The sequence below is a fragment of the Dermacentor variabilis genome, chromosome 3, assembly GCF_050947875.1.
Source record: "Dermacentor variabilis isolate Ectoservices chromosome 3, ASM5094787v1, whole genome shotgun sequence".
In the NCBI taxonomy this organism is placed as follows: domain Eukaryota; kingdom Metazoa; phylum Arthropoda; class Arachnida; order Ixodida; family Ixodidae; genus Dermacentor; species Dermacentor variabilis.
The window spans coordinates 233,853,146-233,880,464 of NC_134570.1; the positions used below are offsets into that span (position 1 = coordinate 233,853,146).

The 27,319-nt window shown below is 45.5% G+C and overlaps 1 protein-coding gene and 1 long non-coding RNA gene across 2 annotated transcripts in view; one reads left to right on the plus strand and one right to left on the minus strand.

Annotated features, from left to right (window-relative positions):
* The window catches only part of LOC142576728 (sedoheptulokinase-like), a 448,528-nt gene that overhangs the window by 350,547 nt on the left and 70,662 nt on the right, over positions 1–27,319 (plus strand). The gene's annotated exons all lie outside the window — the stretch shown is intronic.
* Positions 9,745–13,291, minus strand: LOC142576730 (uncharacterized). The gene is made up of 3 exons (XR_012826945.1): positions 12,721–13,291; positions 10,709–10,918; positions 9,745–9,896 (listed from the first exon to the last, which is right to left on the minus strand). It is a non-coding gene; the product is annotated as an uncharacterized LOC142576730 (long non-coding RNA).

Below are 27,319 nucleotides of genomic sequence, written 5' to 3' on the forward strand. Positions count from 1 at the left end.
CGACTTAGAAAGCCGAATACAACTCGCTCGACGTCATAAGCAATACGCTGCCTTAGTGACGCTCGATGTCGCTAAAGCATACGACACTGTGGAGCACACTTTATTGATCAATCGGTTAACTTCCTGTGGTGTTCCAGGGTATATAGTAGCGTGGATTCAGTCATTCTTAGGTGAAAGAGAATTCTATTGCTACGAAAGCGGCGTTTCTTCTTCTAAACACAAACAAACGAGAGGCGTACCGCAAGGCTCAGTTCTTTCCCCGGTACTTTTTAATATTCTCATGGGCACACTACCTTGTCATCAAGAAATAACTACTTATGTTTATGCAGACGATATTGCGTTTTTTGCATCTGCAAACGACATACACACTATACCAACGACTGCAAACTTACCTTTATGATCTGGAGAGGTGGTTACATGCTAGTCACTTCACACTCAATGCCAGCAAATGTGCTGTTCTCGTTTTTCCGATACGTGACATAGTGCACATTTCATTGTCTTACCACCTTCAAGACATACCACAGGTGGAATCTGTTAAATACCTCGGAATTATTTATAACGCCTCTCTCAACTGGCGCTCTCACATAGATCATTTGACTGGGAAAGGTACCCGTGCAATTGGCATATTGCGTAGGCTGAGCAGTCGTCGAATAGGATTGAGAAGAGATACACTCCTAATGATATATCGCATGTACGTTCGCCCTGTATTAGAATTTGGTTGCGTGCTCTTCTCTGCAGCTCCAGCCTACATGTCCCGTCCTCTAATCCTCTTAGAAAGAGAAGCATTACGTCTGTGTTTAGGTCTTCCTAAATTTGTTGCAAATTCTATTCTTTATCTAGAATGCCGTGTTCCGCCACTTTCGTGCAGGTTCCGGCTTTTGACAGTGCAGACGTTCTTAAGGATTTACGAATCACCACTGCATCATCCCCAAATAATCTTTATTTCACAACCTGCATTGTTTTTGGGTGTCATCTGGCCGCGAATACATAATCCGCAAATTATATTCGTGCAAAAATTATTTGACTCTTTGGGCGTGCGCATATGCGATGTACTTCCTATTACCGACAGAGCTGTTGCCACGGATATTCAATTTGATGACATCTTTCCTAATAATCCAAAATTACTTCCACACCGTATTCTAGACGGTATATTCCAAGATCACCTGAAAAACCTTCAAACAAACGTTGTAATTGCTACAGATGCTTCACAATGTGAAGAAAAGTCAGGTGTAGGCATATTTTCCCCGATTCTCGATTGGACATTTTCTCTTCGGCTGCCAGATTTCATACCGATTTTTTTAGCCGAATTCATGGCCGTGGTGCTGGCATTGCGCAAATTAGGACCGTCAATTACATCAGCCGTGATAGTCACTTATTCTTTATCATTGTGCTCATCCCTTACTGCTTCTAGTGATGCTCGCGTGATGAGGACATTTCAATCATTGGTACCTGATTACTTGAGAAGCGTGCGTTTGATTTGGGTGCCTGGCCATAAAGGACTAATCATTAATGAAATTGCAGACTCTCTAGCCAAGGCCCGATTCTTCCTTGCTGCCCGTTGACTGCTTATGTTACTGCTGCTAGATTTCGCAGGAGTGTCATAATACCGACAGGATCAGGCTCCGCAATTACTAACTCTGTGGATTACGGACATCTCCTACACCCTTGGAACGGAGATTTTGCAGAACACGGAAAATTGAAGTGTCCATCACAAAGCTGCGCTGCCGTATACCTGCATTGAACTTCCACCTCCACAGGTCTGGTCCCCTCACCATTATGCTCATTCTGTGACGAAGCGGAGACAATCGACTGTTTCTTGTTGTCTTGCACACGTTTTTCTATTAAATGAAAACGACTACTCGAAATCTCGGTCTAACTACTCGGTCTAACTTTATCAGTGCCTGTGATCCTATCTTTTGGAGCCTCCGTTGTTGGGTTCAGCCACAGAAATGTTTGCTTGGCGATCCAAAATTTCCTAATTGAAACCAATCGATTTCCATGTTAGATTGATCGTTCTCCCTCCCAACCATAGCTTTCTTTTATTTCTTATCTATTATTAATTATTATTGTTATTAATATTATTAGTATTATTATCTTATACCCGGTTTTCATCTGATTATTTTCTTTTTTCTCCAAACGCAAAACGTTTATTTTTAAACTCACACGCCCAAATTGTTAACTCCCTTGTTATCATTATTATTTTTAGGCACCTAATTAAACCGCCCGATTCTTGGCCAATCCCCCACTGTGGGTATGTGCCACGGCCACTCAGGACAACAACAACAACAACAACAGCTGTTGCCTCTTGGCCAAGCGCAGTGTCATCATCATCATCATCAGCCTAGTTACGCCCACTGCAGGGCAAAGGCCTCTCCCATACTTCTCCAACTACCCCGGTCATGTACTAATTGTGGCCATGTTGTCCCTGCAAACATCTTAATTTCATCCGCCCACCTAACTTTCTGCCGCCCCCTGCTACGCTTCCCTTCCCTTGGAATCCAGTCCGTAACCCTTAATGACCATCGGTTATCTTCCCTCCTCATTACATGTCCTGCCCATGCCCATTTCTTTTTCTTGATTTCAACTAAGATGTCGTTTACCCGCGTTTGTTGTCTCACCCAATCTGCTCTTTTCTTATCCCTTAACGTTACACCCATCATTCTTCTTTCCATAGCTCGTTGCGTCGTCCTCAATTTCAGCAGAACCCTTTTCGTAAGCCTCCAGGTTTCTGCCCCATATGTGAGTACTGGTAACACACAGCTGTTATACACTTTCCTTTTGAGGGATAGTGGCAGCCTGCTGTTCATGATTTGAGAATGCCTGCCAAACGCACCGCAGCCCATTCTTATTCTTCTGGTTATTTCAGTCTCATGATCCGGATCCGTGGTCACTACCTGCCCTAAGTAGATGTATTCCCTTACCACTTCCAGTGCTTCGCTACCTATCGTAAACTGCTGTTCTCTTCCGAGACTGTTAAACAATACTTTAGTTTTCTGCAAATTAATTTTCAGACCCACCCTTCTGCTTTGCCTCTCCAGGTCAGTGAGCATGCATTGCAATTGGTCTCCTGAGTTACTAAGCAAGGCAATATCATCAGCGAATCGCAAGTTGCTAAGGTATTCTCCATCAACTTTTATCCCCAATTCTTCCCACTCCAGGCCTCTGAATACCTCCTGTAAACATGCTGTGAATAGCATTGGAGATATCGTATCTCCCTGCCTGACGCCTTTCTTTATAGGGATTTTGTTACTTTCTTTGTGGAGGACTACGGTGGCTGTGGAGCCGCTATAGATATCTTCCAGTATTTTTACATATGGCTCATCTACACCCTGATTCCGTAATGCCTCCATGACTGCTGCGGTTTCGACTGAATCAAACGCTTTCTCGTAATCAATGAAAGCTATATATAAGGGTTGGTTATATTCTGCACATTTCTCTATCACTTGATTGACAGTGTGAATATGGTCTATTGTTGAGTAGCCTTTACGGAATCCTGCCTGGTCCTTTGGTTGACAGAAGTCTAAGGTGTTCCTGATTCTATTTGCGATTACCTTAGTAAATACTTTGTAGGCAACGGACAGTAAGCTGATCGGTCTATAATTTTTCACGTCTTTGGCGTCCCCTTTCTTATGGATTAGGATTATGTTAGCGTTCTTCCAAGATTCCGGTACGCTCGAGGTTATAAGGCATTGCGTATACAGGGTGGCCAGTTTCTCTAGAACAATCTGACCACCATCCTTCAACAAATCTGCTGTTACCTGATCCTCCCCAGCTGCCTTCCCCCTTTGCATAGCTCCTAAGGCTTTCTTTACTTCTGGCGTTACTTGTGGGATTTCGAATTCCTCTAGGCTATTCTCTCTTCCACTATCGTCGTGGGTACCACTGGTACTGTATAAATCTCTATAGAACTCCTCAGCCACTTGAACTATCTCATCCATATTGGTAACGATATTGCCGGCTTTGTCTCTTAACGCACACGTCTGATTCTTGCCTATTCCTAGTTTCTTCTTCACTGTTTTTAAGCTTCCTCCGTTCCTGAGAGCCTGTTCAATTCTATCCATATTATAGTTTCTGATGTCCGCTGTCTTACGCTTGTTGATTAACTTAGAAAGTTCTGCCAGTTCTATTCTAGCTGTAGGGTTAGAGGCTTTCATACATTGGCGTTTCTTGATCAGATCTTTCGTCTCCTGCGATAGCTTACTGGTTTCCTGTATAACGGCGTTACCACCGACTTCTATTGCGCACTCCTTAATGATGCCCATAAGATTGTCGTTCATTGCTTCAACACTAAGGTCCTCTTCCTGAGTTAAAGCCGAGTACCTGTTCTGTAGCTTGATCCGGAATTACTCTAGTTTCCCTCTTACCGCTAACTCATTGATTGGCTTCTTGTGTACCAGTTTCTTCCGTTCCCTCCTCAAGTCTAGGCTAATTCGAGTTCTTACCATTCTATGGTCACTGCAGCGTACCTTGCCGAGCACGTCTACATCTTGTATGATGCCAGGGTTCGCGCAGAGTATGAAGTCGATTTCATTTCTAGTCTCACCATTCGGGCTCCTCCACGTCCACTTTCGACTAACCCGCTTGCGGAAAAAGGTGTTCATTATCCGCATATTATTCTGTTCTGCAAACTCTACTAATAATTCGCCTCTGCTATTCCTAGAGCCTATGCCATATTCCCCCACTGACTTGTCTCCAGCCTGCTTCTTGCCTACCCTGGCATTGAATTCGCCCATCAGTATAGTGTATTTTGTTTTGACTTTACCCATCGCCGATTCCACGTCTTCATAAAAGCTTTCGACTTCCTGGTCATCATGACTGCATGTAGGGGCATAGACTTGTACCACCTTCAATTTGTACCTCTTATTAAGCTTCACAACAAGACCTGCCACCCTCTCGTTAATGCTATAGAATTCCTGTATGTTACCAGCTATTTCCTTATTAATCAGGAATCCGACTCCTAGTTCTCGTCTCTCTGCTAAGCCCCGGTAACGCAGTACATGCCCGCTTTTTAGCACTGTATATGCTTCTTTTGTCCTCCTAACCTCACTGAGCCCTATTATATCCCATTTACTACCCTCTAATTCCTCCAATAACACTGCTAGACTCGCCTCGCTAGATAGCGTTCTAACGTTAAACGTTGCCAGGTTCAGATTCCAATGGCGGCCTGTCCGGAGCCAGGTATTCTTAGCACCCTCTGCAGCGTCACAGATCTGACCGCCGCCGTGGTCAGTTGCTTCGCGGCTGCTGGGGACTGAGGGCCGGGGTTCGATTGTTGTATTCATATAGGAGGTTGTGGCCCAGTACTGCACCAGGGTGGCCAATCCTGCTCTGGTGAGAGAGTGCGTTACCGGTTCTGGTCACCGGGATCAGGCCGCACTCCAGGCCTGTTTTTTTGCAATTTTCTCAACACACGTTTTTTTTGTATTTTCCGGTGGAGAATTGCGCTGCACCGGGATTTGAATCACGGTCCTTTTGCACTGGAGACGGATACTCTACCGTCCCCGCAGGAGTTAAATTAAAAATTGGAGAATGGGGTTTTGCGTGACAAAACCACTTTCTGATTATGCACGCCTTAGTGGAGGACTCCGAAAATTTCGACCACCTGGGGTTCTTTAACGTGCACCAAATTCTAAGTACACGGGTGTTTTCGCATTTCGCCCCCATCGAAATGCGGCCGCCGTGGCCGGGGTCCGATCCCGCGACCTCGTGCTCAGCAGTCTAACACCATGACCACTGAGCAACCACGGCGGGTCCCGCAGGAGTTGTACGCCTCATTTAACCTACAGTGGTGCCCAATTTGATCAGTCAAGGTGGGCCAATCTGAGCTCGGTTGTACCGCATGGGTGGCACTCGGCTAGAGAACCTGGTATTTATGACCTGCACATGTGTGGCCACACATAATTGAGGATATATAATTTTTTCTTTTAGGAGGGTTTCCGTACAGTGATAAAATGAAGGAAGGGACATTAAAAAAAAGAAAAAAAAGGGGAAAAAAAAGGAACATAACTTGTGATTTGAACTCGTGATCCTTCAATGTTGCCCGGAAAGGTAGCTCAGTCGGTTGGTTCGTCAAGCCAGCGGTTACTTTCAAGCGCTATAGCTCCTGCTCCGAGCCTCATACTTATGTGGAAAGGGGCTGGTGTTGTCCGCGACTGTCGATTTTTGGTTGGAAGGCATAATTTCTTGGAAAAATGGCCGCCAGAGGAGCAGCGTGAGCTCGAGCGGCTTTAGAGACTAGGAAAACTGCCTTAAAATATTTAGACTTGAGGGGAAGCTTCGTTAACAAACTATAACACGGCAATCAGCACTCGAATATAATTATAACCCTAATAATAATTGTAAATATTCATCTCATCTATAGGATCTAAAGCGCGCGCTATTGCTTTGTCTGTGCGTGTAGTAGTTAAGAGAGCCAGTTTAAGCACGGAGAAGAGGGAAGGAAAGGAAAGTCTATGAAGCAAACTTGCAGCGCCGTGGTTTTAAGGCGCAACCGTGGTAGAGAAACGGAAAGGCGATATAAGCATGCGTGGCCATGATACGCACACGACAAACTGCCTTACAATATTTACACTTGAGGGGTAGCTTCGTTAACAAACTATAACACGGCAATCAGCACTCGAATATAATTATAACCCTAATAATAATTGTAAATATTCATCTCATCTATAGGATCTAAAGCGCGCGCTATTGCTTTGTCTGTGCGTGTAGTAGTTAAGAGAGCCAGTTTAAGCACGGAGAAGAGGGAAGGAAAGGAAAGTCTATGAAGCAAACTTGCAGCGCCGTGGTTTTAAGGCGCAACCGTGGTAGAGAAACGGAAAGGCGATATAAGCATGCGTGGCCATGATACGCACACGACAAACTGCCTTACAATATTTAGACTTGAGGGGTAGCTTCGTCAACAAACTATAACACGGCAATCAGCACTCGAATATAATTATAACCCTAATAATAATTGTAAGTATTCATCTCATCTATAGGATCTAAAGCGCGCGCTATTGCTTTGTCTGTGCGTGTAGTAGTTAAGAGAGCCAGTTTAAGCACGGAGAAGAGGGAAGGAAAGGAAAGTCTATGAAGCAAACTTGCAGCGCCGTGGTTTTAAGGCGCAACCGTGGTAGGGAGACGGAAAGGCGATATAAGCATGCGTGGCCATGATACGCACACGACAAACTGCCTTACAATATTTAGACTTGAGGGGTAGCTTCGTTAACAAACTATAACACGGCAATCAGCACTCGAATATAATTATAACCCTAATAATAATTGTAAGTATTCATCTCATCTATAGGATCTAAAGCGCGCGCTATTGCTTTGTCTGTGCGTGTAGTAGTTAAGAGAGCCAGTTTAAGCACGGAGAAGAGGGAAGGAAAGGAAAGTCTATGAAGCAAACTTGCAGCGCCGTGGTTTTAAGGCGCAACCGTGGTAGAGAAACGGAAAGGCGATATAAGCATGCGTGGCCATGATACGCACACGACAAACTGCCTTACAATATTTAGACTTGAGGGGTAGCTTCGTTAACAAACTATAACACGGCAATCAGCACTCGAATATAATTATAACACTAATAATAATTGTAAGTATTCGTCTCATCTATAGGATCTAAAGCGCGCGCTGTTTCTTGCCTCTGCGTGTAGTAGTTAAGAGAGCCAGTTTAAGCACGGAGAAGAGGGAAGGAAAGGAAAGTCTATGAAGCAAACTTGCAGCGCCGTGGTTTTAAGGCGCAACCGTGGTAGAGAAACGGAAAGGCGATATAAGCATGCGTGGCCATGATACGCACACGACAAACTGCCTTACAATATTTAGACTTGAGGGGTAGCTTCGTTAACAAACTATAACACGGCAATCAGCACTCGAATATAATTATAACCCTAATAATAATTGTAAGTATTCATCTTATCTATAGGATCTAAAGCGCGCGCTGTTTCTTGCCTCTGCGTGTAGTAGTTAAGAGAGCCAGTTTAAGGGCGGAGAAGAGGGAAGGAAAAGAAAGCAAACTGGCAGCGCCGTGGTTTTAAGGCGCAACCGTGGTAGAGAAACGGAAAGGCGATATAAGCATGCGTGGCCATGATACGCACACGACAAACTGCCTTACAATATTTAGACTTGAGGGGAAGCTTCGTTAACAAACTATAACACGGCAATGAGCACTCGAATACGACGAGAGAAATAATTGAGACGTGGAAAATTCCCTTGAAATAAATCTGGTTTGCGAGACAAATGCTTGTATGTATTGAATCTCTTAAAAGATGAGCGGGGAAATATGCGTTCACCGAGAGGGCATCGTCAGCACGAGACCACCACCAGGCTCCTTACGGGGATGTGGAGAGCTTCGCGGCCGGAACGAAGCCTCCCCTCTCCGCCGGCCAGGCGTGGAAAACGCGCTTTCCGATCGCTCATGGTTGCGTAGGAATAAGCGCAGTGTATTGCCTCGTAAATATACTTGTATGTAGCTTTTCGTCGGCGTCTTCCTACATAACATATCTGGTGGAGGTGGACGTTTGCTCTACCTCGTCGCGGAGCTTCGCAGTGAACGGTACGTCGAGCCTTCCTTCATGGCTCCCGGTGATGACAACTGGACTCAGCCGGCTCCGACACCTGCTGCCACTTCGGCGACTTACATCACTCTCCCGCTTCCTGTGATCCTGGCGTATTCTCGGGCAAAGATGGACTGGATCAAAGCAAAGATGGACGTCGAGGACTGGATCAGCCTGTACGAACACATCAGCCGCAATGACCAGTGGGACCGTACTATCATGCTCGCCAACGTAGTCTTTTACCTCGGTGGCACACCTCGAGTTTTGATTCGGACGCACGAAGATGGGCTCACCAGTTGGGATTCGCTTAAGCAAAAGCTCCGAGACTTGTTCGGCAACCCCTACGGTCACCAACTTGCCGCGCAGAAGGCGCTTTCCGGCCGTGTGCAGACGTCAACAGAGCCTTACGTCACGTACATTCAGGACGTCTTGGCTCTGTGCCGGAAAGTTGACGCACACATGACTGAGTCCGACAAGGTCTCCCACATCCTCAAAGGCATTGCCGGTGACGCCTTCAACTTGCTCATATTCAATAACATTGCGACGGTGGATGCAGTTATAAGAGAGTGCCGCCGCCTGGAACTCGCTAAGAGCCGACGTATCGACCAGCAGTTTGCCCGTCTGCCCAACACCCCAGTGACATCTTCCTTCCCTTACAAAAATTTTTAGTAACATTTTATAAACCGTCTTTAGACAAATGTTACTAGAACCTATCGACATTCTATAAACCGTCTTTAGACACCGTAACAACTTCCTAGTAACCTCCTACCGACTATTGGCCACCGATATTGAATTGAAAGTATAGATATAAAATGTCGATAGAATTTTTACCGACTGCTTATTATCTTATGTCGGTAGAAAGTGTCAACTGTGAAGCGACTATTTATTGACTACCTTTATACATCCTAACAACATGCTAGTAACATCCTGTCGACTATTCGCCACAGGCAAATAGTTGACAGGATGTTACTAGGAAGTCGTTAGGATGTATAAAGGTGGTTAATAAAAAGTCGCTTCACAGTTTTTAGGAAGTACATAAAAATTTTATTCAGAGGTAATTACTTTTGCAATTATATATTGCAAAAATAAGCTTTAATTATCTCTGAATAAAATCTTTATTTACTTCCTAAAAACTGTGCAGCGACTATTAACCACCTTTATATATCCTAACGACTTGCTAGTAACATCCTGTGAACTATCTGTCTGTGGCGAATAGTGATTGCCAAGTGGCTAGGTGTGACATGCAACAGAAGAAGACAGGTTTACATTTATGCTTGAACACATCCATTTAATATCCCCGGGCTAGTAATGAGGACGAGTTCTCCAGCTGCCCTAGAAGTAGGCTGAAATCTTGCGTTGTGTAGTCTAGAAAAGAGAAGAAAAAAGGCAATATATTAGTTTTGCTACAGTGGCATTGCAACACACCATGCATCTGTTTCTTAAAAAGGAAGTGCACAAGAGACAAGTTTTCAACCCTGTGAGCTCTAAACATCTCCACCTGTTTTTTGCAAAGTCCTAAAATGCATGAAATGACTGAATTAGTGCATTAGAGCTGGGAGCGTGATGAATGTGCGTAACACCAACAGATGCATGACACATAAGCTCTATCATACCAATTGTCGTCTACAAACAAAAGCTGTAAATCAACTTCAGTTTAATGAACTTCGATATTCGTATTGTGACCAGTGCATGGAAGTTTCATGAGTGAATTATCTTAGGAAAGGCAAGGTGCCAGTCAGAACTGTGCTGCAGCTTTGCTTGGGCACAGGTACATAGAAGAGTTGACTGTTGTGTTGCACTTAAGAACCACGAAATGATACAAACAACATGTAAGCAGTTGAACAGGCATTATGGACATTCTACAGCAAGATTAGAAAATGCCTTTGCTGTGCAGGCAGACATTGTCAAAGCGAGCTTGTTACTAAACATGTTAGCTTTCCAAAAGACAGGATATTATATTATCAGTGCATTCATATGACCAGGGCCTCTATCACAAAAATACATATGCCAACAGTAATGACAATTTTTGAGTTATGGTGGCAAAGCTTGCATTATAATATGCTATTTTAGCTGGAAAGAAATGAGTATACCCTAAGATAGCACTGAAATTGCCATGAAAGGAGTTTTGTTGAAAACTCCACAAAGAATATTAAGATGCTTCTTTGTGACACACATACCTAGTATGGTGTTGACCTTCTTGGAATCCAACGGATCCTTCTGTGGAAGGCATTTGACAGCCGCCCAAAGAAGGACCGCCCTTCAACGTCTTCTATCGAAAAAGAGGCTTTAAGGAGGCCCTCCGCGAAGTGAAAGCCTGAGTTGTTAGCATCCAGGCACAGCCTCTTCAGCAGGCCCTTTTCAACATATCCACCGCCACCGATGTCTACCTGTGAAACAATACAAGCACAGATTCATTTTATACACGTATGATCAAGGAATGGTTAGGAAAGAGGGTAAGGTTTGCAAAAACAGAAGTAGCTGCTCTTGTTGATTCGGTTTAAAGAACAAAGCAGCCTTACGTATACCATACATGCATTGTACTGAGCTGTGTACTTTTACGTAAGACTAGAAAGTATTGGGAACTTCAATGCGAAAGAAAGACATGCATCTGCCTAGAACTAAGCAAATGTATGCCACCCCTTGGCACAGAGTGAGATCTGGTGCTGTTTTAGTGATTAGCAGACATTGAAAGCTTCAAGCCTCATCGAGTATTGGGCCAAGCTGTGCTCGATTAGTGACACACAAGTGCTCGAGAACTATCAAACAAGATGCAATTGTCTTCAAATACAATTCTGACTTCCCCTTGCAGACATGCAGTTTTCAATTTACTGACTGCACTTGGGTGTAAAGATTTTGTCTGACAGAGTGAATAAACCACATACACAAGCAGCATTTTCATAGTTAGCATAGCCTTTAATAGGTACTGATACCTTCAATTTAGAAAGCCCTGTATACTGGGCCTCATCAAACTAATTTCATAAAAGGTTTGTCAAGGTAGAAGCATAGAACTTTATAGTCATTAGAAGACAGGTGAAAGGAGTTAATTATTGCAATTATTACTGAAAATTAATTTTTAGACAGCTCATCCCAATGAGAAATTGATGCAAGCCGTTTGTACATGACATGTCACATAAGCATTTAGATATCAAAAATAGGGATTAGAGAAAACCTTCCCTTGGAAGTTCATTAGTGCAAGCAGCCATGCCCTCGAGGAGACATAACTTCTTTTTCTGTAGGCAGAAAGAGGCTCGAGTATTTTATTGACACATATATGTGCCCATGCATATATGTTATCTCTGTTGTAAACCTTTTTTTCATGTACATGCAAGATGTGTTTATAACATCTCATTGTGCACAAAATTGGCGTAATAATTTAAAGACCGCGATTTTGTAGCGATGCTATTCCTTTTCGCTATTCGTTAGTAGCCTGACCGACGCCCCGGCCCGTGCTACGTACTGCAACTGCCGGCCGTTAGCGGTGGGCGAGAAGAGTGATATAGAACTGAGGGGTAAGTAACGCTACAAAATCGCAGTCTTTTAAATTATTACGCAGTGCCGTAACCTACGATTGCAAGAGCTCACATCTCGTTATTAAGATTTGGTTGGTCTGTGTTTCTTAAAGGCCGGCGTCTGATTGAAATGTCTAGATTAAAAATAAACCTCGTTATTGTAATATCGGCCTATATACGCTCTGTAACATAGAAGACAAATACGCGAAGACACTCAAGAACATAAACAATACACACAGGTTCTCGCGACGCGGACCTCCAAACCGAACTGTATACATACAAAAACCTTCATACAAGCTTGTATCTGCTTAAGCGTCAAACATAGCAATCGTGTGTCAACGCGCGAAGCCCATGATACATCGACGTATACATTACACATGTACTGTACTTGCGGGAATGCCTATATAGCGAATAACTTCTTGCCAGGAAACTACCGAACGAACACCAACTTTCAATGTGTTTTCATAATTGTGTGCCCATTCAGGCATAGCAATCAAGGCGGGTAGCAGAATGCAAGTACGCTGTAACATCAGAGGAAGCTTTCGTGAAATTGCTTGCTAAATGTGCACAGCAACATGGCTAACATATGATAGGAAAGCGCTTTGCTCTAGCTAGTTACACAACGCTCATTACGTAAATCATAAGCTTCAAGAATGCGCGCAAGCGCCAAACTTGCTTACCTTTCAAGACTTTGCAAACGCTCCTTCGTCTAACAGGTACAGAGGCACCGACGTTTCTCTGGCGCAAGCACTGTAGAACTTCCGATGAACTCCAGCTCCACAAAATCACAACCTTCAACAGTCTTCCATACACTACGATTCGAAGCACCAGTACCAGACTTTTTCACGAGAGCGCGGGCAGGCAGCTCAGCAGAACAAAGGCAGCTCGGACGGGCGCTGTACTAGGGCACTCACTGTCGACACTGGTGGATCGCTCGAAACACACGGCGAACTAATGGCGTTACACGAGTCCGGAGGGTTCGAGATGCTTACTGCACACGACAAGGAGCACATTTTGTCTAGGCACTTCTAAAATATAACTCAAATACCACCTAAATGCAAGGAGCACTCACTACAACCAACGTGGTGTGTCGACCAAACAAATACTACCGTAGCGCCACTCTGCGGTTTTTAGAAAAATGTATCTTAAATGAAAAAATTGCGTGTTTTTTCCTAATAACATTTCGTAGGGTCCTTTAATAGATTTTTTGGGTCCAAAAGTGTGTATATTGTACTTTGTGATACGAAGTTTAAGGAAATGTATATATAATAAAAACGAAGCGGATGTTGCCTTCAAGATTCGCAATTGCTTCAGGTGCATGCAGCTTGCAAAAGCACGGCCTTCGAGATCGGACTTTGTCACTCAAAGGAAGCCGTAGCTGGGAGGCGGACAGGCATTTAGGCCCCAATCGTTGAGTTTACAGTGTCTAGGTAGGCTTCCTTATTTATAAAGAATATACAGGGACTTAAGCCGAACCATGAGCGAGCTATACAGACCCACGAATTCGGTGTCCGATCCGACGTGCGGCGCTGCATGCTCCGGCGATTCGGGGGGGTGGGGGGGGGGGCACACGGTGCGTGCACATGTGATATGTGCACATGGCGTGCATCCGAAAGATTGAGTGGCGCGTAAGCTCCGCCCACATCCAGCTCCCCAGCTTGAGTTCATATCCACGTCGAGAAACGCAATATAAACAGCTCTGCACAACACTGCTTCGCTTTACGCGAACACTGTCGATAAAATTATCCCCCTGCGAGTGACAGAACACTTCACGACGGCGCGTTGTCCACTGACGGCTCCACTAAAGCCAGCTATAGGGCCGGTAGGCATAGCTAGGCGGACGCTGCGGCCGACGGCGCTTGCGATCCAGCCCGAGCTCGTCGAAGAGTGCTTATTTTTGCCAAAACAATTAACACTGTACACATTAGGTCGCTCGTAATTAAATACAATTGGTTTACTCGACGCAGTCGTTGCGAAGGGCAAACATGCAAGCGAAGCGAGCGGCCTCGCTCAGACGGTCGGTGTGTGATGTCTGCCCGCGAAATGCCCTCGCGTCGCGGCTCCCGATCTCGCCAGTCGTCCGATCCGGCGCTTCGGCACGGCAAAACACCTCGATTCGGGCTGCCGTTTCGGCGCGTCGGACGCCGGGTCGGACACCGAATTGGACCGTGTGTCTCCCGCTTTGGTTGGCGAACACGAGCCGATCAGCGCGCCGTCCGTGCAGCCCCGTCTGCTTGCAATGGTGCATGTCCTACGGACGTCTTTGACACCTACTGAGCACGAATTCATGATCACCGCTCATATGCACACTTCCCATGGCGCTAGCTGTTGTGTTTTCGAGAATACGTGCTCTCATGTTGAATTGGTGCGACCATATTTCCTCTTAGCGTCCGGTATTAGAAACACTTTTTTTCTATGAACATTCTACTATCATCTGTTACTAGGAAGTTGATTAAAAATTAGGAAAACAGTTACTGTGCAAAAAAGCATTTTTTTAAAGCAGGCAGTCTTTGCATATTCATTTATAGTTGAGATTATGTTATCTGTTCATTTTTCACTAAATCATTTTTAACAACTTTCTAGTAACCAGTGTTACTAGAAAGTTGATTGAAAATTGAGGAAATTTACACCTGTGCATGAAACAAGACTGTCTTGCATTAGCCATGTTCACTGAATAATTATAACCTTATTTAATAATATTCATACATGTTTTGTAACTTGGGTTATGTACTTTAAGAACATAATTATGTTTATTGACTTCCTATTGAATGGTGTTTCTAAAAAGTTAAAATAGTGTGTCTTAACTTTCTAGTAACTTTCTTTTTACATACTGAAGTTAGAAAAGAAGCAACCAACTTTCTTTTGACAAACGTTACTAAAAAGTAAAAGTCAATAGGATGTTACTAAAGTTGATAGGAAGTTGATAAAAGTTCTAAAGAAAGTAAGGAAGCATTTTTGTATGGGTTTGCCGACGCTCCTCGTCCCAACAACACTGGCGATGTTTCCAGAATCGTCCGGCGTGAGATCGAGGCCGCCTATCCCACTGCCTTCGACTCCAGCCCTTCCAATGCACCTGCTGTCATGGTTTCCCTGATCCCGGCAGCTGTCCGCCAGGAGTTCGCGAACATGGGTCTTCACACCATCTGCTCGGCCCCACCCGGCTTCTTCGATTCCGCCTAGTCCCGCATCATCTTACCCACCACGTTTCCGCAACCCGTCTGAATGGGGCACTGCAGACGACAAGCCCATTTCTTTTCACTGCCATCGAATCGGGCACATTTCTCGGCACTGTCGCAGTCGCTGGAGTTCCCCGAACCGGCCTACTTATACTGCCTACACTCGCCCCCTAGGTGGCCCTTCTCGTCCCTATGCTGCTAGAAACTAATCACGCCCGCCATGACGCCTGTTGTCCGTGTCGCCGATGGCGGAACAGCCCTCGTAATTGGTAGGTGTACCGCCCGCGTCTCCTTCGCCGATCGCTCCACTATCGTGCTAGTCACAGTCAGCGCCTACTGTCCCCACGACATCATCCTCGGCTTAGACTTCCTCTCCGCACATTCTGCTCGTATCGATTGTTCCGCCAGTACTCTCCGCCTTGACCTGCCTGTTCTGGATCCCGCTGAACCACACCCCAGTGGCTTCAGTTCCGTCGACTTCGTTCACTTGCCACCTTGGGCACTGACTTACGTTGACTTCGTGTCATGCCCACCAGGCCCCGACGGTCGCGGCTCCTATGGAAGACGTCCTCCTTACACACGGTATCACAGTACCTCATACAGTTTTATCTATTACGGCGTATTGCGTCTGCCTGCCAGTGGTCAATTTTGGCTTGACGACACAAGTGCTGCCACGCGTGATGTCTCGGGCCCAGCTTTGCTCATTCGAGGATCACTCAGTAGTATCTATTGCAGTAGACGACAATTCAGCCGATCCTCCTCTACCATTGCAGTCGGCAACTTGTGCCATCGCCGACTTGCAGAAAATGATTGCACGGCATGCCGTCCGAGCACGCTCGTGAGCTCTACCGCGTTCTGTTTTCCTACCACGATATTTTTTACTTGAACGATCGTCCTTTGGGCCGAACTACAGCTGTTAAACATCGCAATAATACTGGCGTTGCCCCTCGTATTCATCGCCGCCCGTATCGAATATCACCGGTTGAGCGTCAAGTTATTAGGAGGCCGCAGCGACGTCATTCATTGCGCGGACAGTTATGCGACGTCCACTGTGGAGCTCCGTTTCCAGCCGTGGTACCCCGCACCTCTCAGCAATATATTACGGGGATGTTGGGAGCATAGAAGATTGTATTTACAATATATATATATATTGTTACGGAACAGTATTTGCGATGACAAGGAGGTGAGCAGGGTGAAGACGACGACGACGATTAGAGGCTAGCGCGGGCTGTTGCCTCTTGGTCAAGCGAGGCGTATTGCCTTGTAAATATGCTTTCACATATCTTTTCATCGGCGTCTTCCTATGTAACAATATACAAAATGTGTCAAAGCAGTTAAGATGGCCGACCACTAAAAACACGCAGCAGGAAGCGTGCCGCGATTTTGTTCTTCCTCTCTTGTTTCATCCTTTCGTAACAATATCCTTAGGCGGGCACTGAAAATTGAGCTGTGTTTCGTGGTTACTCGCATGAATAATGAGCCTGAGACAGCTCCATAAGTTTCAGTATGCCGCCTAGAAAAACGAAATGGCTATTCTTCTGGGCGGGGCCTTTTCTTCGACTTTCCGCTGTCGTCAGCGCACACGCAGGATGCACACAGGTACACGTGGCATGACGAAGCATCGGCCACCAAGGCTCAGCATGCTGGCAGTGACGTCTTCGCATGTAGCTTTGGCATAACGGAACAAAGCAGCAAAGAGGCGTTTATAGGTTTTTGTTCTTTCACTTTTCACTGTGATGCTGCATGTGCAATTAGAAATTTGTGGAGCTGAGTCACTGTAACGTTCGTTCGTGAAACCTGGCAAGGATTTGGGGAGCAATTCTTACGGCAGGATAAATGAAGAGAAAGGGAAAAGATCGCCAGACGCTGGCTGGCTTCTGCGTGTTGTTGCTGCTCAGCCATCTTAACCACATTGACTCTGCTTGTACATCTATTGAAAATACACTCTGTCTATGCTCCTAACATCCCAGTAACAATATAATAAAGTTCGGTGCCATGGGCAGAGGGAACAGGCGACTACTCATCCACTGGAGACCAATGCTGTCCTGCCCTGAATGCTTGCCTCGAACCTTAATTCTTTCTGAGTTGAAGACTCTTGCAAGTAGGAAATGCGTCTAGTAGGCGAAAAGGTACATCGCCTGTATTAATTGCCACTGTTAGCGTGTTGGCTGCAGTCGCGATATAAAACGCATTTGAAAAAATGCCCTTGGCTGCGTTTGGCCCGGTCGATGTATATAGAATCATAGTTTGGCTAGCCGTTGCCATTGAGGATCAACGCATGGTGTCCCTCGTACGGCGCATTACCCCTTTTTTGGGAGGGAAGGCGGCAGTGCATGACGCTATACAGCCACTGTATATAACTAACGAGACGCGAAGAAACAAGACAAAAAGCTACTCATTGTTCCAACTTCTTCCCTCCGCAGTGCCCGCCTGCTCTGTTTATTCTTCCTTATTCGCGTAGCCTGTGGACTTTGAGCTTCGTCGTCACTGTTGGTTTGCTCTGGAGAGGCAAGAAATGAGCCCCCGACCAGAAAATGAGCAGGACATAGTGGAGAGGGCTCTCTAGCGTCCGTATACGTATAGGTTGGGGGTCTTGAATTGATAACCGCCTCTACCTCCAGCAGTACAGTCTGTTCGCTGTTGAGCTTGCTTTTCCCCAGCACTTTGCGTAAAGATGACTTGACTGATCGGATAAGTATCTCCCACCAGCCGCCCCACCAAGGCGCACCTGGCATAATAAATTTCCATTTTATGCAATGCGCCAAGAGCAAAGATGCAAATGGAGAGCTCTTCATGGTGTTCCGAATCTCCCATAGGTCTCGCAATGCTCTACGACCCAATAACCTACGGAATGCTAGTAAGAAGGAGCTTGTAGAGATTCCACTCGTCAATTCAAGGTGTACAGCTCTCGTGGTCGCAGATGTGAACAGAATATAAGCTTTGTATGTAACTCCATCATTCTCATGTTGCTTTACATATAGTGGGCCTGCAAAGTTTAATCCTGCAAAGTTTAATCCCACAACTTCAAACGGCCGTGATGTGAGAAGCCTCTCTTCAGTCACTGGCGCAAATTACAGCACATTGCACCTTTACAGGTTTGCCGTTGTATTTCTTGCAGAGAAAGTAAGCATTGATGATCCGTTTAACTTCTTGTCGAGCACGTATAACCCAGTAACGCTGTCGAATCTGCATCATAGTGCTTGCCACACCGTCATGTAAAACTTTGCAGTGAGCCTCAGTAACAATTAAGGCCGTGAAGGGATGCCTTTGCGGTAGAATAGCCGCTTGCTTTTAGTCATACGTAGCGTTCATTCTATCAAGTCGGCCACCAACTCGAAGCTGCCCGCTGTGATCAAGCTGCCCGCTGGACAGTATCTCTAAGCCGAAGGTGTTCAATGTCATTCGTGAATACTTCGAGCTGAACACGACAGATCCAGAACATTTCAGCCTTGTTTAGCTCCTCTGCCGAAATAGTTCCACCGAGCGACGTTTGAATACGAGGACATTGATCCGCAAATCGAAATACCCAGGCGGTGACGCGCAGGGGCTTCTGTAGGTTGCCAAACTTCCTTAAGAGGAAGCTTTAGCTCGGGCCCAACTCCGACGCGGCCTATTCAAATACATGTAAAGCGCAAAAACGTTTTTCTGAGATAACTCCTGGACCAATTTTAATGAAATTTGTTGCATGTGAGAGAGAAAGTTAAATTCTAGTGACTCTTGGAAGCGGAATTGCGATTTCGGGGTTGAATGTTGTTAAAAAGATTTTCAAATATTTGACCGTTTGAAAAAAATAGAAGCACGAAGTTTACAAATTCATAGCTCTGCAAAAAGAACTGATATTGCTGTTCTGTAAACGGCGCGCGTCCATTAGATCATTCAAAGCGGACAAATTCGATATGTTATTTTACATCTTACATGAATTTGTTACGTTGGTTACAAGGGTTCTGCAAAAGTTGTATTTCCCTATTACTACGTTTTTTATATTCATGTGTAACATATTAATTTTGTGCGCTTTAGATGTACTATTAGATACGATTCACAGAATTGTATTACAATTTTTCGTTGTTGAGTTGCAGAGTTGTAAACTTTATAGTTTCGTTTTTGAAAATTTGCGATTTTTGCGAATTTTTAATAAAAAATTGAAGACCTAACTCAAAAATTCGAAACCAACAGTCACTAGATTTTAAGTTTTCCTTTTAAATGCAACAAACCTCGTCAAATTTGGTGCAGTGGTTGCCGAGAGAAACGAATTCTCATTTTACATGTATATAGATAGGAGCACCCGAGCTAAAGCTTCCCAATCATGGTGTCCACTATTCTCGGCGCTTGAAGAAGTACATGTTGCGTGTCACACTCTCACTCTCCGTAGATCGGTGTGACCGTGTCCGAGTCTGTAGGCCCGGTTGATCTTGGCTGGGATAACCATTCAGGTCCCGTCCACCAACTGCGACATGCACGTAGAATCTTTAAACACGCGCCCCTAGTCAGTAAATCCGATGGGTTGTGCTCTCCTGGACAGTAAAGACCGCAGCAGTGGGTCAGCAATTGCTGCAATTTCAGTCACTCTGTGCTTTACAAACTGACCCCACTTGTTACGGTCACCTCGAATTCAGCTCAGTGTTGGAGTTGATTTCACCACAGTGTTTCAATGTTTACATATTCATACATGAGGCAAAGATACAATGTGTGGTGTGGAATGCGGGAAAAAAGCTGCGATATAAACGCAGCTTGACTGACCCCACATCCCAGCAATATAAGGCAGAAAAGTGACAGCATTCGTAGTCAGGAAAACAAGTAAATAGGCACATAAAGACAAAGTTAAATTGGCACCAATAAGGAATATAATTACACGAAAACGAAAAATGCAGAAAGATTTGCACTCCTCGAGAAGAAAAGACAACTTAAACATCGTCAAAATGCAGCATCTTATGCCGCATTTTTTGCGCCAAGAAAACACAAGAAATACATCATGTCACTCAAAAAAAGATTGGACATATCCTGTCCCGAAAGAAGGCGCAACTGCTGTAATGAAAGATTTAATTTGTTTAGTATGTGGGGGAGTGAATGTTTCAGCATTTGGAGACCATAGTTTGTTCGGCATCGAGGAACCTTCCAATAATCGCTCTGTCTAGTAGGTCGAGACGAGGTGCTGCGCTCTAAGCATGCTATGGAGGTAAGATTATTATTTCCTTTGTTAAATTCAGTTTTCAAGGACACTAATAAACAATATTCATACATGTTATGAAATCTTAATACTTTGAATTTATTGAATAAAGACGAGGTATGTGCATTATATTTGGCATTTGCTATACAACGTAATGCATTTTTTTTTGAAGTGCGAGTAATTTTTGCTTAGATTTCACGGTGCCAGTGCCCCACACCAAAAGATCATAGCATAGCATAGCATAGCTGTGAACAAGAAAGCGTGTTATAGATAGTTGTCATCTCAGTAGTCGGTAGAAATTATTGACATCTCCTAAGCATGCCTAGTGCCTTTTCTAGCTTTTTTTCTTGCCATTTCACTATGGGAATGCCATAACATATGCTCGTGCAAAATTATTCCCAATGCTTTAGCTGCCGAAGAAAAATCAATCGCGGAATCGTCCAGGTATAGCTTTGAGGTAGCTGTGTACGTTGTTCCCTTCGATCGAAACAGAACAGCTTTGGTTTTTAAGCAGTTTATTTGGAGGGAGTTTACGGTCGACCATGTATACAAGTCACCTAGTGTCGCGTTTGCTGCTGAAATAATGTCATTTGCGTCCACACCTGTGAAAAACAAGGAAGTGTCATCCGCATATATGACATATTGGATTGTCTGGTTTATGCTAATAATGTCGTTGACATAAGTAATGAAAAGTAGCGGCCCAAATATACTACCTTGAGGTACACCTTGAGTAACTTTTTGCAAGGACGATCGTTCTGTGTTTATGGTTACACACTGTAGCCTATTGCTCAAATAACTGGCAATTAAATTCAGTGCAGTGCCTCGGATGCCGCAATAGGGTAATTTTTGTAAAAAGCTTTTGTGATTTATTCGGTCAAAGGCTTTAGAGAAGTCAACAAATATACATAGTGTAAGTTTCCTGTCCTCTATAGAGCCTAACATAATTTCCATTTGTCGTAGCAATGCTACCTCTGTCAACAGCCCTACAGCCAATAATCCTTCATTCATTGATAGCCTCTTTGGTAGTTTTTGTAGATCTGCGAGCGCGGTATCACGGTTGCTTCCAAGTAGCTGTTTCTGATCTTCTTTCCAAGGCAGCGCCATGGTGTATCTGGCATTTTTCCTGCGAACTGTTCCTCGGAACCGTGCAATGGACTCAGGAGAGGAAGGTTCGCTAGAATCTGTGATACCCATTGCTTCGAGCTGCCAGAACGACTAGAATCTGCGAAGTTATGCCATCGTCAGTAATCGTTTCCACTCGCAGAACGCAGACCATAACGTTAGCGTCGCAGTCAAGAAAGGCTTTTTGGCGATTCGGTCCATGCAGTGTCCATCCGAATGCCGTGTTGACTGCGACCAGTCCTGGAATTTATATGCTCCTTGCAACTCCTCCCGTCATGATTTCCCAAAGATGGTCAGCTCCAATCAACAAGTTGAGGCCGTTCTCAGTATCCGCTTCAAGAAAATTCTTGTCAGCAAGAAATTTGCCCTCACATTGCAGCTTCGGAATGAAGTTATCAGCTGTCGGTGCAGCAATGTCGTGACAGATCTCTGGAACTATAATTGCTTGAACAATATGGATGTGGGAGCAGTGCTGACTACGCAGTGGTACTTCGACAACCTTTCGTATTTCGGCAGAACTTGGGGATGCGTTGCCAAACGTGCTGAATGAAATTCTGGTTTCTCCCAGTATCTGCAGTTGTAGTTTTACCGCCAGATCTTCCGTGATAAATGATCTCTGACTGCCTCCATCCATAATCCCTGTGATGTATCTGGACCTGTTATTTTTAACGAAAAAGGCGCGAAAAGTCTGCAGGTACACTTCTATGTACGTCTTTGCTCAAGCGTTTGTGGAATCTCTGTCGCAAAGCATTACTGATTGCGACGAGACTATCCCTGCTGTGCTACCTGAAGCCACCACTGGTCTCGAAGTTTCCGCTGTAGTATCTTTCTTTCTGTAGTTCGGGTAACACATACTCTAGGCGTGTCTTCCGTGACAAGCTGAGCACGTGAGTTTGACATGGCAAGACCGTGTCTGGTGACCTCGTGATGTACATCTATAACAGCGGATATCCTTCGCTAGCTTCTCTTTTTTGCAAACAACAGATACGTTGGCGTCGCAGGCGCGTGTACCGTGCTTCTTAGATCGACAGAAGAAACACTCGTTCCAGGTGTATGATGCATTGTGCGGTATGGAAGCGGTGCTGCTCCCTCGAGTTCTCTCAGCACGGTCATCGACAGATCGTTGTGACAATGTGTTGCACAGCTCTCGGCTTTCTAACTCAACACGTGTGAACATGAGCAGCTCTTTTACCTCCGCTTCCGTTGTTGCAGCTGCCAGTGCTGGCTCCAAGAGGTTCTTATCAGGCCCATGTTGACGTAAAGTCTGACTTCGCTTTCCTCGCGTATATGCAAGAACGATCTCGTATGGCAATGCCTCCTGCAGAATATCTATCAGCATTCGAGAAAAACTGAGAGTGGGCACTTTTAGTGCAGTAAGACAGCGGATATTTAGTTGCGCGGCATCATACAGCTGCCTGAGGCCGCGTACGTCGCTTCCGGACTTTACATGAGGTAGATGGCGAAGCGCTGTCAGGTGGTGCTGCACTATCCTTTGACGATCGCCAAAACGTTCTTTGTGAGGTTGTACGGCATCTGAGTAGCAAGCTTCAGAAGTCTGTAAACCAGCAATGGCCGCAGCCGCTTCCTCGGTAAGATAATGCCGTAAATAGAAAAACTTCGTCGTTATCGATATAGCGTTACTGAGATGAACAGTCTGCTCGAACGGCTCCCAGAAAGGTGCCCATTTGCGAATGTCGCCTTTAACTGTCGGCAGATCAAGATTCGGTAGCCTTGGGCCAATTTAGGGCATAGCGTCAGGAACTGTCGGGGTTGCCTTCTGAGGAGCAGACTCCGCTGTACTGTCCACGCGTCCCAAAGCGTCGATCTTGCACCGAGTCTCGGTAAGCATGCTGATAGCTTGATCGTTATATTCTGCAGCAGTTATGTATTCTGCTTCGAGCTCATCGTCGGCAATGTGCTCTTACAGTGCATCGTTAAGTTTCGAGAGCTCGTTGCTAGCAGATAGATGGTCAAAAATACCTGAAAGCTTGGGCTTGTCCATGGTAGGATCTGTAAGTAGCAACTGTGCTTCCTGCAGAATCTTCGTATTCTGTGCTCGTCGAGCCGACCGCTTGGTCTTGAGGCGATCCATCCGATTAGCTCTTGATAAATGTCTGGTATCCACGTCGGTCATGAACGATGCGTTATCCAGTCATTCCTCGCTGCTCGCAGCGCGAAGCGGTGGAGTAGAAGAAGCTTGGAGACGTGCAATGAAGGTAACGCGTCCATCCGCACGGAGGTTTTCGGCACCAAAATGTTTAAAAGTATCGAGACGCGAAGAAACCAGATAAAAGGCTGCTCATTGTTCCAACTTCTCTTCGCAGTGCTCGCCTGCTCCGTTTATTCGTCTTTTTCTACAGCCACTATGTATTTAAGCTGTACGTTGCATGCCACCGGTGCATAGCCTAGACCGCTGCATCTGCTAACTAGGCTCGTAGCCATGGAAAGCTCTGCGAGAGATTATCCTGACACCGGGCGGGATCGCTATAGCTGAATACGGAGTAACAAAGTGTGGGTAAGACGTGGTCCATTTAGTAATATTTAAAAATGGTGATAGCCCACAGGAATGGCCACGTGAAGTATCGCGGCCGCAATATTGTAGCGGTGCCTTTTCCAGTAAAATTCCTTTCTACGTTTTTCCTGTGAGCGGCGCTCCGCCCTCGTAAACGATACCAGCTGACCGGGAACGGTGGGCGATAAGAGTGGGCATCGAATCGAGAGAAACGCTATACAGAATCGTGTGACCGTGAGTCTCCTTCTGGGTAGAGCTGACGAGAGAGTGAGATAGAACAACCGTTTAACAATCTGAATAAATGAGGCAGTTCTTTTTTCTTCTCCCAGGGCGGGTGGCCTCCTCAGTCCAGGTGGACATTGGCCTTAGCTGCTTCCTTGGCTTGGTACTCGAGCTTGCGCTGGTCCTCCAAGTCCGTGGACGGGAGCATGGCTTCCCATGATTTTTGGCGGTTTTCTTCTATGCTTCTGTCTTCGGTTCTTCGTCATTGAGCTTCTTGCTGGCGGGGATATGATATAGCTACACCAACGCGCACATGCGCTCTGTCATGCAGCACGCTAACATCACCGTCGGTTTCGTCGGTTGCTTCAACACCAGTCAGTTGTGCGGCGGCTTTAGCCATGTGAGCTCTAATGCAACATATTTTTTGCCTCTTTGTGGAACGCTACAGTATGTAGAATCCGGTCTCGCCTAGTGTGGGATGTGCCCAATAAAAAAATTCGCAGTTTTGTCCGAAAGGCGAAGCACCGATTGCCATAGCAAATTAGTAGATAGCTGAATAAAGAGAAAATCAGACATCCACCCGTTCGTAGCAATTGCTACAAAGGAAACCCAAGATAGCTGTACGAAGTGAGGAGAATAACTTTATCGGCCGTATCAACTTCTGAACATTCGCTTACTAATTAAATTAACAATGATGGAATGTGTAAGCGTGACTCAACGAGGACATAGAAACAGACACACAGAGACACGGCTGTCCTTGCGTGTGTGCTTCTTTCAACGTCCTTGTTCAGTCACGCTTACACATTCTATCATGGATTCAAACGAACTAGACCGTCAACGTGTTTTAACTAAATTAACCAGCATGGTGCCACGCGCGCACAGGTAAACATAAACACATCTCGCTGACAGCGGAAACTGTCTGGGAAAATGCTGGAGATAGGAATCGCGGCAAGCAGCCGCGAGCCTATTGACCTCCGTCCATCTGTCGCTTCAACGCGAACGGAACGTCGAAATAACCACGCATACGAAGCTACCGGCACTACGCGCAGTCTGCAAACATCGCCGTTCGCTTTGAAGATGAAACCTGCGTGGACGTGCACTTCGGCCACGTCGCAGATCGCTTTCAAGAGTTCGCAACGCATCCCTACGGCGTCCGCCAAAAACGTCTACTACGGCGTCCACGATTCGCGTGACCAACGCCGCAGTGAACGCCGCGGTTGTCTCCACTCTGTACGGAGCGGTCGGCGAGGAGAACATCGAGGCACCCTAGTAACCACCGGAGAAAAACGCCCCCTCTTCCCTACCCTCACCCGCCCTGCCTCGCGCGCCACAGGAGAGGGCACGCACCTGGGCGGCGTTCCTCGCTCGTGCGCGCGAGAGTGAACCGCGTTCGCCGGCTCACCCTCACACGCTTTCACTCATACGGAACGTCACGGCTATGGCGACGCTGACGGCGCCGGTAGAAACGCACCTGGAGTGTCGATTTAATTGCTATTGCTATAAAAGAAAAACAAATTACAGAAGTGTGATTACAGTCAGTAAATTTTAGTTGATAGCCAGATGCACTACCGATATAACCATGTACGGTGACTTACATAAAGCCAATAATTGTAAATGTTGTGCTTTGTGCAGCACCGATTCCTTCTTTGAGTAGGATCTGCACAATAGCCTCTATAGTTTTCAATGTAACGGTTATTTTCAATTCGGTGGAACTATGATACAATTAAACGCTGGATAAACGCTGCCAGCCAGCCCTTGTACAACGCTCAAGCCATTATTTTTTCGGCTATTCCGAGGACTATTACAGGTGCTTGCTCGTGGCAAATGTTTGGTGGTCCCCCGGCGACGTGGGAGCGGCCCGCTTCGGGCTAGGAAAGTAGCCCGACTTAATGGACCGTAATAAAGCTTTTCCATCCATCCATCCATCCATCCACCCATCCATCCGTCCGTCCGTCCGTCCGTCCGTCCGTCCGTCCGTCCGTCCTTCTTTCCTTCCTATACACGAGTGCCGTGTGAATTTACCTTTGACTGGTACCTTTGCTAAGACAAGAGAACCGAAGCTTATTGGCCAAGAAGCACAAATATTATAATATTTGCACTCATAAGCTCATTCCTTGAGTCTTTTCATTTGCACTTCCGTTGTACGTTGGCGCTTCGTGCGTTTATTGAGAGCTTCTAGCTTATTCGACGCAGTTCATGTTTGAACACCTTTATTTTATTTAGACGTGCATCCCTTTGTGGTTATAAAATACGCACCTTAAGATAACAAAACTCCGAGAAGTCGAGTTAATGCCGTCAGGTGTCGAAGCAACCGCTCAAGCGTTCCCTGGACTTATCGTATTGGCAGGAAATATGCTGAGCAATGTCGTTTTCTACATGACTTCTGCCATCAAGCTTATAAATTCAGAAATTCGGACGTTTGCCTTGGAACAAGTATGTTTCATTAGTTCTAGTATTTCATTTACCCTTGATTATCCTAGTTTATCAGTCTAGTGTATGACGCTACATAGCGTTATTGTGTATAATGCTACTTGTGTCCAAAACCGTTGACTTCTTTTTGAGGGCGTGGCTGCATGCTTTCGTCAGCGTGGGAGTTTTGGTTTCGCACGGATCTGGAGATTCGTGGCGCTAAATAGGCGAGGGGAATCGCAGTATTCGTAATCTAAATGCTGATGTAGCCTGCACAAACCAGTTACTTCAATTTGTTTTTTTTTGGTTGTCCGCGTCTTAATGGCATCTTTATCTCTGAAGTCCGCCGCCACATACACTACCGCTCCGAAGAAAGGAAACCGTAATTGGTGGGGAGAGGGGGATAACTGCGGTCAATGACGGTGAGTGTTTTTGATCAGCAAATTTTTTTTATTTATTCAATACTGCCGGCCGCCTTTTGATAGCCAGGGCAGGAGTGAACATGACGTTTTACATATTAATGGTCCCTCAAGAAAACAACTGCAACAACTACAACAGAGAACCACATAGGCACACAGTAAGGTTACTGCGAAGCAAATCAGGAACAAACAAAACAAGACGCAAACGCGTTACATTAAAATCCGGAAAAACGCATATAAAAAGACCGAGCACAC